This window comes from Pelodiscus sinensis, chromosome 10, assembly GCF_052426305.1.
Source record: "Pelodiscus sinensis isolate ZL-2025 chromosome 10, ASM5242630v1, whole genome shotgun sequence".
Classification (NCBI taxonomy): Eukaryota; Metazoa; Chordata; order Testudines; family Trionychidae; genus Pelodiscus; species Pelodiscus sinensis.
This window is the reverse complement of record NC_143061.1, coordinates 10,341,477-10,356,626: the sequence shown is the minus strand read 5'-3', so window position 1 is coordinate 10,356,626 and position 15,150 is coordinate 10,341,477.

The following is a 15,150-nucleotide window of genomic DNA, read 5'->3' as shown; positions in this document are numbered from 1 at the left end:
GGAGCCGCCAGCCTGGTCCCGGGAAGAGGGGGTGGGCTGGGGGACATCGGGTGGGTGGCTCTGTGCATGCCAGGTGGCTAGTGTGTCTGTTCTCTTCTGGATTCATCTGTTAACTTCCCGTGATAGTCTATCTGTTTTTTTCTCATTGTTTCAAATAGAGGAAGTGATTCCAACAGATAAATGTACATTTATACAATGAGAATATTTAAATACTCTCACTTTATTTGTAAAGAACCCAACCCTCTCTCATGGCGTCAATGGATAGGCCTGTCTTCCTTCTTGTCAGAGTCAAAATATCTATTGAGTCTCAGAGGGGTAGCCGTATTAGTCTTTGACTTTAAAAATCAGTAGTCCTGTGGCACCTGAGAGACTAACAAATATATATATATATAGTATCATAGAATCATAGAATAATAGGACTGGAAGGGACCTCAAGAGGTCATCAAGTCCAGCCCCCCGCCCTCAAGGCAGGACCAAGCTCCATCTACACCATCCCTGACAGATGTCTATCTAACCTGTTCTTAAATATCTCCAGAGAGGGAGATTCCACCACCTCCCTTGGCAATTTATTCCAATATTTGGCCACCCTGACAGTTAGGAATTTTTTCCTAATGTCCAATCTAAACCTCCCCTGCTGCACTTTAAGCCCATTACTCCTTGTCCTGTCCTCAGAAACCAAGAGGAACAAATTTTCGCCTTCCTCCTTGTGACACCCTTTTAGATATTTGAAAACCACTATCATGTCCCCCCTTAATCTTCTTTTTTCCAAACTAAACAAGCCCAGTTCATGAAGCCTGGCTTCATAGGTCATGTTCTCTAGACCTTTAATCATTCTTGTCGCTCTTCTCTGTACCCTTTCCAATTTCTCCACATCTTTCTTGAAATGTGGCGCCCAGAACTGGACACAGTACTCCAGCTGAGGCCTAACTAGTGCAGAGTAGAGCGGCAGAATGACTTCACAAGTTTTGCTTACAACACACCTGTTGATACAACCTAGAATCATATTTGCTTTTTTTGCAACAGCATCACACTGTTGACTCATATTCAACTTGTGGTCCACTATGACCCCTAGATCCCTTTCTGCCATGCTCCTTCCTAGACAGTCGCTTCCCATCTTGTATGTATGGAACTGATTGTTCCTTCCTAAGTGGAGCACTTTGCATTTCTCTTTATTAAACCTCATCCTGTTTACCTCTGACCATTTCTCTAACTTGCTAAGGTCATTTTGAATTATGTCCCTATCCTCCAAAGAAATCACAACCCCACCCAGTTTGGTATCATCTGCAAACTTAATAAGCGTACTCTCTATCCCAACATCTACATCATTGATGAAGATATTGAACAGTACGGGTCCCAAAACAGGCCCTTGAGGAACTCCACTTGTTATCCCTTTCCAGCAGGATTTAGAACCGTTAACAACAACTCTCTGACTACGGTTATCCAGCCAATTATGCACCCACCTTATCGTGGCCTTATCTAAGTTATATTTGCCTAGTTTATCAATAAGAATATCATGCGAGACTGTATCAAATGCCTTACTAAAGTCTAGGTATATGACATCCACTGCTTCTCCCTTATCCACAAGGCTCGTTATCTTATCAAAGAAAGCTATCAGATTAGTTTGGCATGACTTGTTCTTCACAAACCCATGCTGGCTATTCCCTATCACTTTATTACTTTCCAAGTGTTTGCATATGATTTCCTTAATTACCTGCTCCATTATCTTCCCTGGGACAGACGTTAAACTGACCGGTCTATAGTTTCCTGGGTTGTTCTTATTCCCCTTTTTATAGATGGGCACAATATTTGCCCTTTTCCAGTCTTCTGGAATCTCCCCTGTCTGCCATGATTTTTCAAAGATCAGAGCTAAAGGCTCAGATACCTCCTCTATCAGCTCCTTGAGTATCCTGGGATGCATTTCATCAGGACCTGGTGACTTGCTGACATCTAACTTTCCTAAGTGATTTTTAACTTGTTCTTTGTGTATCCTATCTTCTAAACTTACCCTCTCTCTGCTTGTATTCACTACGTTAGGCACACCTCCAGACTTCTCGGTGAAGACCAAAACAAAGAAGTCATTGAGCATCTCCGCCATTTCCAAGTTTCCTGTTACTGCTTCTCCCTCCTCACTAAGCAGTGGGCCTACCCTGTCCTTGGTCTTCCTCTTGCTTTTAATGTATTTATAAAAGGTCTTCTTGTTTCCCTTTATGCCTGTAGCTAGTTTGATCTCATTTTGTGCCTTTGCCTTTCTAATCTTGCCCCTGCATTCCCGTGTTGCTTGCCTATATTCATCCTTTGTTAGTTGTTCTAGTTTCCATTTTTTATATGACTCCTTTTTTATTTTGAGATCGTGCAAGATCTCCTTGTTAAGCCAAGCTGGTCTTTTGCCATATTTTCTATCTTTCCTACACAGCGGAATTGTTTGCTTTTGGGCCCTTAACAACGTCCCTTTGAAATACTTCCAACTCTCCTCAGTTGTTTTTCCCTTCAGTCTTGCTTCCCATGGGACCTTACCTACAAGTTCTCTGAGCTTATCAAAATCTGCCTTCCTGAAATCCATTACCTCAATTGTGCTGGTCTCCCTTCTACCTTTCCTTAAGATCATGAACTCTATTATTTCGTGATCACTGTCCCCTATACTTTCTTCCACTTTCAAGTTCTCAACTAGTTCCTCCCTATTTGTTAAAATCAAATCCAGAACAGCTTCTCCTCTGGTAGCTTTTTCAACCTTCTGAAACAGAAAGTTGTCTCCAATGCAGTCCAGAAACTTATTGGATAGCCTGTGCCTCGCTGTGTTAGTTTCCCAACATATGTCTGGATAGTTGAAGTCCCCCATCACCACCAAATCTTGGGCTTTGGATAGTTTTGTTAATTGTTTAAAAAAGGCCTCATCCACCTCTTCCACCTGGCTAGGTGGCCTGTAGTAGACTCCTAGCATGATATCACCCTCGTTTTTTACCCCTTTTAGCTTAACCCAGAGACTCTCTACACAGCTATCTCCTACATTCATCTACATACACAAAATTAGCGAAGGATTGTAAAAGTTAAAGAGTTGGAGTTAAGTGAATACACATAGGATAATTCTGTGCACACATTCGAGGCTGCAGATCTCTTTATATTTAGTGGGAGCTATATACATGCATCACTAGCCTTCTACATGTATAATACTTTTTGTAGATATACTGTATCTGGCTAAAGCTGTGCATACTTAGGAAGAGAATCCTTTACCCAGCTCACATCTAACCAGCTGGGGACTACCTTAATGTGTAATCAAACAGGCTGCTGCATAGAGGTAGCTCATGGACTTCAATGTCAAACACTTACAGTTTGCAAATACTTTATGCCCAAATGTAAGTCCGTGGAAAGAGAGTTCAAGAAGACAAAGCAGTACATGCTATCCATGAGATTCCAAACATATTATTAACTGAATAATGAGTTCAGAATCATTTAGATGCTGTCAATGGAAGAATACATCCCAAGGTTTGGAATCTGAATTCTTTATCTCTTTTATGCAAAGCAGTGGGTGTCATTTCCTTTTTACATCAACGAGTAAGAAGGTAGAAATAAATATTAAAAACTCAGAAATATTTAAAACAGACAATAAAAACATAATTTTCTGTTTTCAAGGGTTTATGATAGAATACGTATAATTTAATAAGCAACTAGGAACTCAGAATATATGTGAAGTTACACATACTTCAGATGACCACAAATAGTAGATAGATAAGATGGTACTTATAGTAATAAAACAGTTACTAAAGAGGGAAGCAGATATGACTAAATGATTATATAGGAAGGGGCATTTGATACATTGTTCCCCCACCCCACATCTAGAATTGTGAAGGAATTTGAGAGTTAGCACTAAAATATTTTTTATAACATTTTCATTCTAGCTGCTGTTAGGAATTCATGAGTATTGCAGTATGATTATGGTGAATACTCATTTGAATTTAAATTTGCTTTACAGTGTTTCCCTTCCTTTGTGTTGCCTTCCATGATGATTCCAGCAAACAAGTTTTACTGGCAGATGTTTTTGCCAGAATGATGCACTCATTGCAGAATTTTCATGGAAAATAACTGTTTCTAACTGTGAGTATTCACACTGAAAATCTGATATAAAAGTGACTCATCCTATCAGGGAACAGAAACACACCATATGACATAGATATCCAATGAAAGTAGCTCAAATATTAAATACAACAGACTACATATGAAAAGTCTAGGAATGAATGCTATTCATAGAATATATGTGCTCCATGAAGTTTAATAATAAATAAATATAAGAAAATTGCAGGCTATTCACAGATAACTTATAAGTAGAAGGACAACATCAAAATTTTTTAGGAATTGACCTTGTCCAGATATGTCTCTTATGCAAATAAAAGTATTTTCATTGTCTAATAAAATATGGAAAAGGGACATTATATTCTAAAATCAGATGATAGAAATGTTTTAGCTATTTATCTGTATTTTTAAACCATAAAAACTAGTGTACAGTTCTCTATGATGTATATTTATTTTCTATATTTTATTCCACTTGGACAATGAAAATAGTACAAGATTTTGTTGCTTACAGTCAATTTCACATCAGAGCCCATTGATAAATATCAAACACTTTAGACACACTTTGATGTTTGTGATGAATACATACTGGGGAATCCTGAATGCCAAACAAACAAACAAAACTTTTAATTGTATATTTTTTAAAAATTAAAATTTTCTGTTTAAGTTTTGTGAATTCTTGTTTTTCACAAAACCTAAGATAATTACTCTTTTAGTATTTGTCAAGTTTATGACTAGGAAGTTAATATCCTTTGTGAAATCTATTGATTTCAGTTCAGAGCCTGGGTACTTTTATAAAACTATGATGGAGAGCATAGTCATAATCAAATATTTAAGAGCTAGAAATCCTTCTAAAACCTGATATAGTACGTCAGAAGTACATGGTAAGTATTAAGCCCTATACTCAAGAATGTTTAAGGAAGAAAAAAATTGTCTACTTAGATTGTAAAAATACATTACATTTCTAGAGCAGGTATCCTGTAACTGCTGTGTGTGGTATTTTTTTTCATGTGTGCAAACTGCAATTAAATACTGATTACCTATGAGCTTTATTGTCTCTGAATGAGCATCTATATTTTTGTCAGAGGATTTTTGTTGAGGAACCATTTCTTTGAATTAGTTGCACTGATGATTTTGTGAAGCAGATTATTTATAGAGCTAACGTGTTGACACACTATAAACTGTTAAAAAAAGACTAATAAGGTTAATTGTCATATGAACCCTCCTCTGTAGTCTGCAATCTGTAGGCTTTGATTGTTTCTCTGGGGGAAACGCTGCCCAGATGGCATTTTCCTCAAGGCCCTGACCCACAAGAGGCCTGTGGAGATGGAGAACAAGGTGCATCTCCACAGACTAATTAATTTACTATTATAGCACCTGTTCCAGAATAGATAGGGCTGGAAAGGAAAACAGTCCCTGGGCACAGTGGTAGGCTCACTGGTAAATGGATTTGAGCTGATTATATTAAGCTTATGCTTTGATCATCTAAAGGCGTTAAAATGGAAATATGTTTTTGCTGGCTGTTGGCCTCCATGTGAGTGCAATTTGTATTATAACTGAGCGGTAAGGAAAAAGCTGTTCAGGAAACCAACAAATAGCTTTTTAAAAGTGCACAAGATTTCCCCCTCCCCTGCCTCCATTTCAAATTCAGTAATATGAGCACGCAGGACAACTTACAGTCAAAACATTCTCTTAGGTATTCCAGTGTCCATTCGTATTCTACCAAATTGTCAATGGGAAACCCTCTAAAACTCCTGAGTATTTTTCCGTCATCCATATAATCTCAATACATGGTCTTGCCCTTGATTAAACTGTGTTGTCATATTTTAATGAATTGAGTTACATTTGTAAGAAACAGAGTTAACCTCTTCAGATGGAATCTTGGCAAAATAGTGCAATTAAACACTGTCAGACTAGTTACAGCAAATAGCAAATCCTTGTGTAAACATTGCCTGGTTTTAAATGGATTTACAATGTGTTAATCTCCACTTACTTTCATTTTATTGCCATTTGAATTCCCAAAAGGATTAGAGGTAATTTTATTGTCCCTATAAGACTGTGAAGTTATTTCCTTTTCCAAACTAACACTGGATTTTTTAAAATTTTATTTATTTAACGAGCATAGATCTGCAAACTCTGGGGTAAAATTAATTGACCTTTGCCATTATAGGGTTAAAACTGAATGTAATTAAAGTCCTGCTAAATACCATCCTTGAACAAGCAGCAGAATGCCGCACACTGAGGCTAAACAAATGGTTCCGAAGATGATAAATGAAGCAGAAGCCGCTTTCTGTTTCTGAAAAATCTAAAAATGTTTTTTAAATGCAGAGATTTTTTAAGGCCAATTTGCAAACCTGAAAATTGTTACTTTACATTTTTGTTTTATCATAATTACTATTATGTCTTATTAAAGCCTGTAACATGATGAAGTAGCAGACTTACCAGGGAATGGCACATGCAAAGAGTTTTAAGAAACATCTACTTAATTTATAGTGTAGTCAGCATAGCACATTTTTTGGCTTAGTATCGTACAGTGCACTTTTATTTTGTGCAGTGTTTTTTCCGACAAGCTCTGTCCTACAGCAATTGCCAGGACAATATAGTTGGAGATAAATATTAGCAGAAATAGGATTGAGAGATATAGACCATGTAGAAAAATAGACTGATAGCCAAGATATCCAAGAAAATAGACTGATAGCCAAGAAAAGTGATGAAGGCTCAGTGTGGCTGAGTATTACAGTGGGCTGCTTAAGATAGCAAGAACCTCAAATGAGAAGGTTCATGCACCAAACACAGCAATGGTCTTTTGCACTGACAGGAAGGAGGGCTGAGTGGAGTATAAACTAGTTGACTTATTTACTACATGATGTAAATATTTACATGAGTAATTTGCAGTCATTGTATATTGATTATGATATAAATAATAAGTAGCTTGCTGCCTGGTGCATGGGTTATAGGAGATTATGTTGCCTCATACATTGAACTGTGCTACATGATCCTTGGAATTAAGAGAGGAAAATCATCCAGACTGTGAGAACCACTGGGGCTGATTGTCAGAGATACTGAGTAGCTGGATCTCTCATTTACTTAAGCTCCTCTTTAGCTCAGACTGGTTGGGCCCTTACCTGTTCCCATTGATGTCAATGACAAAACTCCTTTTGAGTTCAGTGGGGACATAACAATGCCTACAGTTACCTGGATGATTGAAAGAGCAATGGAACGTGCTAATTTAAAGAAGTTTAAAAAACTGCCAGGAGAATCAATTTTTAAGGGCAGGGAATGTTTTTTAAAATAAAAAAAATAATTTATATAGAACTTTTCCACCTTGAGAAAGAAGGGTCACTGCTTGTAAAGAGGAATAATGCTTATTTCAAAATTATTATTTCAAAATAGCATTTGTGTGGACACTCAGCTGCTGTTATTTCAAAATAATTGGCCTCCAGAGGCCTCTGACAACTGCCTTTGTGGCCACTCTGGCCACACACCTGACAACTTCACAGCTCCCCTTCTCCTGAAGAGTTTAAAGCTGCAGGCACAAGGGAAAGAGCTGTGACACCACCTCACCCCCTCCAGCCCTGTGCCATACAGCACCCTTCAGTGCAGCAATGACAGTCCCCAGCACTCCCTCTGACCCTCCCCCCCTGCAGCTGCCAGCGTGTCTGCAGCCACCTTTGAAGCCCCTGGCCAGGGCCAAAAGAGGGCACCAGTTTGGACTGGTGCGGAGATCCTGGATCTCACCAAGGTCTGGGGTGAGGAGACCAACATCTAGGATCTCTGCATCAACAGGAGGAATGCCGAAGTCTATGGCTGGATGGCCACCAGCCTGGCCCAGAAGGGGCACAGCCGCACCCTGGGCCAGGTACAAATGGAAATAAAAGAATTCTGGCAGGCCTACATAAAGAACAGAGAGGAAAGTGGATGCTCTGGGGTGACACCTCACACATGCTGTTACTATGAGCAGCTGGATGCCAGGGAGGGGGGCCGGTTATTTCCTCCCCACTTTCACTCTGGCCAGGACATGCCCATTGTCAGCCTCCACGAGGGCAGGGTTGTGGAGGAGGAGGACGACAAGAAGGAGCAGGACAGCCTGGACACCATGCCCGCCAGCCAGGAGGTCATCATTAGCCTGGAGCCAGTCCCCCATCCCAGGATGTCTCCCAGGGCTCGGACAAACCCAGGGAAGGCAGTTCAGGTGAGTTCTATAACTTTCCCTGTACACATGCGGGGGCTGGCGGTGGGAAGCAAGGGGCTACACACTCCTTGCTCGGCTTTCTCAGCCTGGGGCTCGCACAACAGCTTGTGCGCATGGTTATACATGGAGTGCATTTCGGAGCACTCAGCTCCATGACACTCTCACACCGGAACCCCTCGCTCCTTCTCACAAGGTTCCCGCACAGCAGTGCCTTACTCCAGACTCTGTGCTGCAGGAATGCATGGATTGCCTCTGTTCTTTCAGCCGGAGCTTCAATGAAGAGCACCAGGAGCGCCGGGCTGATAGCGAGAGGAGGAAGACCATGTGGGAGCAGCTGCTGCGCCAGCACAAGGCCATGTGCTCCTCCATCACATCAGTCATGCAGCGCATGGTCACGTTTATGGAGCCATCCACCGGTCACCTCTTCACCCCCTCAACCTCCTGCCGAACTTCCCGTACCACCCTCCAACTCCCAGCACTTGCCCCTTTGCCCCGACTTCTCCTAGCTCCCCCAGGGGCTGCCAGAGCCTGCAAACACATGGGGGTGGGACCTCTCATGCAGCCAAAGCCTCCCAAGGTACCCGAGGCAGATGCCAGTCCCAGGACCAGCCCTGAGCCCCACTCCTGCCTCCCAGGTTTTTTACCCAGTCCCTCTCCTATTGTATATTTCCCAAATAAAAAAATCGGAATTTTGTGTGTTCAAACAGAAAGTCGTCTTTATTTATTCTGCAAGGGAGGGGGGGGGGGGGAAGGTGGGAAAGGAGGTCAGGGGAATGGAGGGATAAAGGATGGAAGGCACACAGAGGAGTGCAGGGATCCCTTGTGGAGAGCCACGGGGGTGGGGTGGGAGTCTCACAGCTGGCCTTGGATGAAACTCTCCCTCAAGGCTTCCCTGATGAGCACTTCCCCTTGACATGAACTCCATATGGTGCTGGTGTCCAGCTGCTCAGATCCCCTGGTCAGTCGTTCAGCCTCTGCCCCCCAGCCTAGCAGAAAAGTCTCCCCTTTCTTCTCACAGAGGTTGTAGAGCACCCAGCAGGCTGCCACCATGAAGGGGGTGATGTGCTTGCTGAGTTCCAGGTGGGTAAGGAGACTCTAGAATCTCCCTTTGAGGCAGCCAAAGACACACTCCACCACCATGCGGCACCTACTGAACCTGGTGTTGAAAGTCTCTTTGGTGGGGTTCAGGCTGCCTGTGTAGGGCTCCATCAGCCAGGGAAACAAGGGGTAGACTGTGTCACCCAGGATGTACATGGGCATGTTGATGGTCCTGACCCTGATGGTGAGGCCAGGAAATAAACTGCCGACATGCATCCTGTGGAAGAGATTCGAGTTCCAAAATATGTGGGCATCTTGCACCTTCCCCAGTCACCCAACATAAATGTCCATGAACTGGCCCTTGTGATCCACAAGAGCCTACAGCTCCATCGAGAAGTACCCCTTTCTATTGATGTATTCAGAAGCACAGTGGTTGGGGCTAGGATGGAGATTTGAGTGCCATCAATGGCCTCCTAGCAGTTGGGGACACCCATGACAGCAAAGCAAGCGACAGTGGGATCCATGTTGCCCAGGGAGATAACCTTCCGCAGCAGGATGGTGTTGATGACCCTGACCACCTATAGAAACATGGAATCATAGGGTTGGAAGAGACCTCGGGAGGTCACTGAGTCTAACCCCCTGCCCAAAGCAGGACCAACCCCAAGTAAACCATCCCAGACAGCGCTTTTTTCAAACTGGAATTTAAAAACCTCTAGGAATGGAGATTCCACCACCTCCCTATGTAACCCTTTCCAGTGCTTCACCACCCTCCAAGGGAAATAGTAAAATAGTCAAACCTGCATGAGCACGGCCCTGATCATGGTTTTCCCCATGCCAAACTAGTTCTCCACAGAGCAGTACCTGTCCAGTGTGGCGAGCTTCCAGAGTGTAATGGAGACGTGCTTTTTCAGGAGGATGTCCTGTCACTTGAGGGCAGAGGCGAGCCACTTGTAGAGCGCCAGGAAGGTGGCCTTCTGCATGCGGAAGTTCTGGAGCCACTGCTGGTCATTCCACTGCGGTAGGATGATGCAGTCTCACCAGTCAGAACTGGTCTCCCTCTGCCAGAAGTGGCATTCCATGGTGTGCAGACGATGGAGAGAAATATGGTGCATCAGGAGCACCAGGGCCTGCATGAAGTGGTCCCCTGATCCAGGCTGGTCATCGTGATCCTGAAGCACCACATTATCAGTCTGCATAAACTGTGCCAGGAGGTGCAGCACAAGGCCCGAGAGCCTGGCATGCTTTTCAACAGCTCTGGCTCCATCATGAGAGTGCTGTGGTATCCACAAGGGCAGCCAGAGCATGTGGCTGACTTTGGTGTCCCAAAGAGGTAGTCAGTGGAGAAGTGGCATGTGATATGTGGCTGTAGAGAGGAGCCCCTTTAAGCCTGGGTCTCAGCTAGCTCCAGCAAGCAGCTCCAGCAAGTGATTGCTTTCCTGTTGCCCTCCCTGGAGTACTTCTGGGGAGCTTTAACTGCAATGCATGCTCCAATCAGTGTGGATGCGCTATTTCAAAATAATTCTGTGTTATTTTGAGGGCACTATTTTGAAATAGTTATTTCAGGAGTTATTATTTTGAAATAATGTATTTCAAAATAATTTCCTAGTGTAGACATGCCCTGAATAATTTGGCCCTTAGTGGGTTCAATTGTGATATCACTGAAGCCAACTGAAGCAAGATTTTACAAGAATTTTACCGTTGTTTGTGAAATGTTCTGGTGATGTCACTTAGTGCTAAACATTATTATTGCTGTTCTTTCAACATACCCACTTGTATAATTTGGATATATTGCAGTTTATATAACATCTAATAGTATATACATAAAATCAGTTTTCACTCTCTCTGAAGAGGAATAATGCTAGGTTTTGAACACTGCAAAACAGTTAAGTACAGTGCAGTGTTTTCCCGACAAAAACAGTTCTTCCTTTACTAGCACAAAACATTTATAAGAATGAATCAGATAGATCACTGTATCTTCAGATAATGTTCAGATATACATCTGAAAGACTGGTCTCACTGGCAAAAGCAGGTATCACTGGAAGCTTTTGCTTTGTTTACACCTTTTTGGTTATAAAAAACAAAAACAAAAAATACAAAACAAAACAAAAATCTGTTTGTTTCCTACTATAATCTTGTAATTAACGACAGGTTTGCCAATCTGAGCTCTTTGGGTATGTCTACACTATCACCCTAGTTCAAACTAGGGTGGTTAATGTAGGCAACCGAAGTTGCAAATGAAGCCTGGGATTTAAATATCCCGGGCTTCATTTGCATCTTGCCGGGCGCTGCCATTTTTAAAGCCCCGGTAGTTCAAACTCCGTGCCCACGGCTACACACGGCATGGAGTAGGTAGTTCGAATTAGGCTTTCTAATTCGAACTACCATTACTCCTCGTTCCACGGGCCGTTACTTCTCGTTCCACTCCTCGTGTAGCCGCAGGCACGGAGTCCGAAATACCGGGGCTTTAAAAATGGCGGCGCCCGGCAAGATGCAAATGAAGCCCGGGATATTTAAATCCTGGGCTTCATTTGCAACTTCGGTTGCCTACATTAACCACCCTAGTTCGAACTAGGCTGGTAGTGTAGACATACCCTTTGAAACATATTATGCTTACTCTGTGCACTAAGTAGTTCTAACCAGTAGCTAGCTTCTGGATAATGTGTTTTTAACTCCGAATTTAAAGGAGCCTGAGTATATCTCAGATAATGATAAGGTCCTAAGGTATGTTTCAGGAACCTCTGGCATTAATATTCTAGCTGAACCCCTGACTGGATAATCGTCCACTGTAGACACTATTTATGTCTTATCCAGAGCAGTAGAAGTACTACCATTTTCTCTATTATATAGTCACGATTAATGTAGTTTTTAACAAGATACCTATTTGCCTCCTAATAATCTTCACTTTGTGGAAAGTTCAGAATGGCAAGCCAGAACTAGATGCAAATTTAGCAACTCAGGCCAACCTGATTTTTTTTTCTTTTTACAATGTATTTATGCAACATCTTGAATTATGAAAAACTAATGGCTCCATATTTCAGTTAACTCTGTTTAAAGGATTTCCTCTCACTCTGGTGGAGGGCTTATGCATCTGTGGACCAAGTTCCCCAACTAGATTACATTTTCCATCATGCACAAGGACCAGGACTCCCAGCGGTCAACATGTCAACTCAGCAAGGGTGCAGGGGATTTGTAGTCAGGCGAAAGAGGTTGGCCAATAGAATAGTAACATGGAACCCAAAGTACATTTCCCATGAGGGGCCATAGTGTCATTTCCAAATTAAGGTTTTCATTTATTTTCATTTTATTTTATTTTTTTGCCAAAAATGCAAAGATTTTCCATGGCATAATACCTTGTTTTCTTCCACATTTTCTATTATGTTTTTCCTCTAATCAGCTCTGTTCCTGGGTATATTCTCCCCTTAATAATAATAATTTGAGATATCACTGTTTTTTATCTGAGCACCTCAAAGCACCTATTTATAAATGAAAATAAACCTCACAACACTTTTGTCATGTAGCCATTTTACAGACAAATGGAGTTATGGAGTGGTTATAAAGACTTTCCCAAAGGTTAGCAGTGAGTCATTGGCAAAGCACAGAAGAGAACCCAGACTCTAAATCTATGGGAGTTATGGGTAAGTAATGGGAGATGCGGATGCCTACTCGGAGTAGAATTAACAGTGAGGGTTTTGATCATGGGATTACTTCCCTCTTGCTGCAGGCAAAAGCCTGTTGCTTCCCTTCCTATCTACTGTCTGCTGAAGCACCCTCTGGCTATGTCTACACGGGCGGGTTCTTGTGCAACAATGGCCATTCTTGCGCAAGAATCTGCAGAGCATCCACACTGCCCCCCGGCTCTTGCGCAAGAAGATTTACAGTACCGCGTGGTAAGAGAGGGCTTATTGTGCAAGAGCTGTGCTCTTTTCTAACAGGTGTAAGCTCTCTTGCGCATGAGCTCTTGCGCCAGAGGGCAGTGTGGATGCGCGGCAGGGGTTTCTTGCACAAGAAAGCCATATAGCTAAAATGGGCATCAGAGCTTTCTTGTGCAAGAGAGTGTCCACACTGCCATGGATGCTCTTGCGCAAAAACACATCTTGCACATGGCAGGGTGGATGCTCTCTTGCACAAGACTTCTTACACAAGAACCGTTGCACAAGATGTTCTTGCGCAAGAAGCTGCCAGTGTAGACATAGCCTCTGTGTCCTGTGGAGCAGTAGCAGCAGCATTATGAGCATCTCTGTAGTGGATGAAAGAGTGAGGAAGTGGACTCTGCCAAAGTGCACATGCAGTCTCTGTACCAATCTCCAGGACTCCCAGAATGCAGGAGACTCAGGATCCTGGGAATTGACTTCTGAGATTGTGAGACTCCTGAGGAAACAGAGGCCTGGAAGTTCATCACAGGTCCAGTTATGGGAGAAATTAGAAACCTACACAAACTCTGTACCAGAGTGGGGAGAATTCTGGGCTTGAAAATTCCCGTGATTATAAGAAGACATACTTGCAGCAAATTCAAATTTTCTATACTGAAGCAGAGAAAGAATCCTTTCTCCTGAAGACTATGTAATTGATAGAATGGAGAATTCTTGCTACTTCAAGAGAACGTGGGAGAGCAAAATGAAGTGAGAAGACTGGTCGAGCACAGGCTACATCTACACTACAGGTGTTTTGCGCAAAAACCTGTGGAGCATCCATACCTCAAGCGTGTTTTTGTGCAAGTAAATTTACAGTGAATTGACAGAACAGAGGGCTTTTTACGGTATAGGTATTCCTCTTTCTATGACAGAGGTGGGCAATAATTTTTGCCCGGGAGCCACTTCAAAAATGTTTGAAGGAGCTCTGAGCCACCCTGGAAGGGGCGGGGCCTAAACAGGAAGACGTGGAGGAACCCCTTTGCCCCCCTTTCCCACTAGGCACCCATGCCCTGGAAGAGGCTTGGCACACTCCCCCACCCCCAGTCTAATCAGGGCCTGGGGGCGGGGGAGCACAGGAAGCCTCCTCCTGTCCTGCGAGGAGTACGTGGCACTTGAAGTGCCATGGGCTACTAGAAAGGCCTGGGTAGGGTGAAGGAAGCTTCAAAGCACCACATGCTCCTGGCAGGGCGGGAGGAGGCTTTGCACACTCCCCCGCCCCCAGGCCCTAATTGGCTTGAGGGTGGGGGAGCAGTAGGGCCTCTGCAGGCTGGATCCACCCACTTGGCGGGCTGGAGCTAGCCTGCTGAGGCCCTTTTGCCCGCCCCTGTTCTACAAGGAATAACTCCTTTTTGCACAAGAATTCTTGCGAGAAAAGGTGTGTGGGGATGGGAAACAGAGTTTTTTTTGCGCAAAAACAGTTTATCGAAAGAAGCACAGGTGCCCTGGTGGCCATTCTGTTAATGGTAATCAGAGCTTTCTTGCCAGAGAGCATCCATGCAGTCTGGACGCTCTCTTGTGAAAGAAGTTTTTGCAGAGGATCTCTTCCGCAAAAAGCTTCTTGTGCAAAGCCTGCAGTCTAGACGTAGTGATAGTGGCCAACAGAACTATGACCAAAGGCAGTGTCTGGCTAATGTAGCATTATATGCTTTTAGGGTGAAATTATTAGAAAAACTAAGTTGGCTGAACTCTGCTTCAATTGAAGTCAGTGGCTATTAAGCCAATGCTGGATGCTTTTGAAAATCCCACCCACAATGTCTTGTCAAATATAGTGAATACCAGGTGACTGCTAGCAGAGGATCCCTCTGTTATGAAAGGACTTTTGTGGTAATTTCCACTTGACTATTTCAAATGCACAGAAGTATAACACAAGATAAAAATTACATCAAACTTGTAGGTTTTTTTGCAGCCTCAAACGAAGCAAGTTTATGTTTTTGTAGCAATCTAACT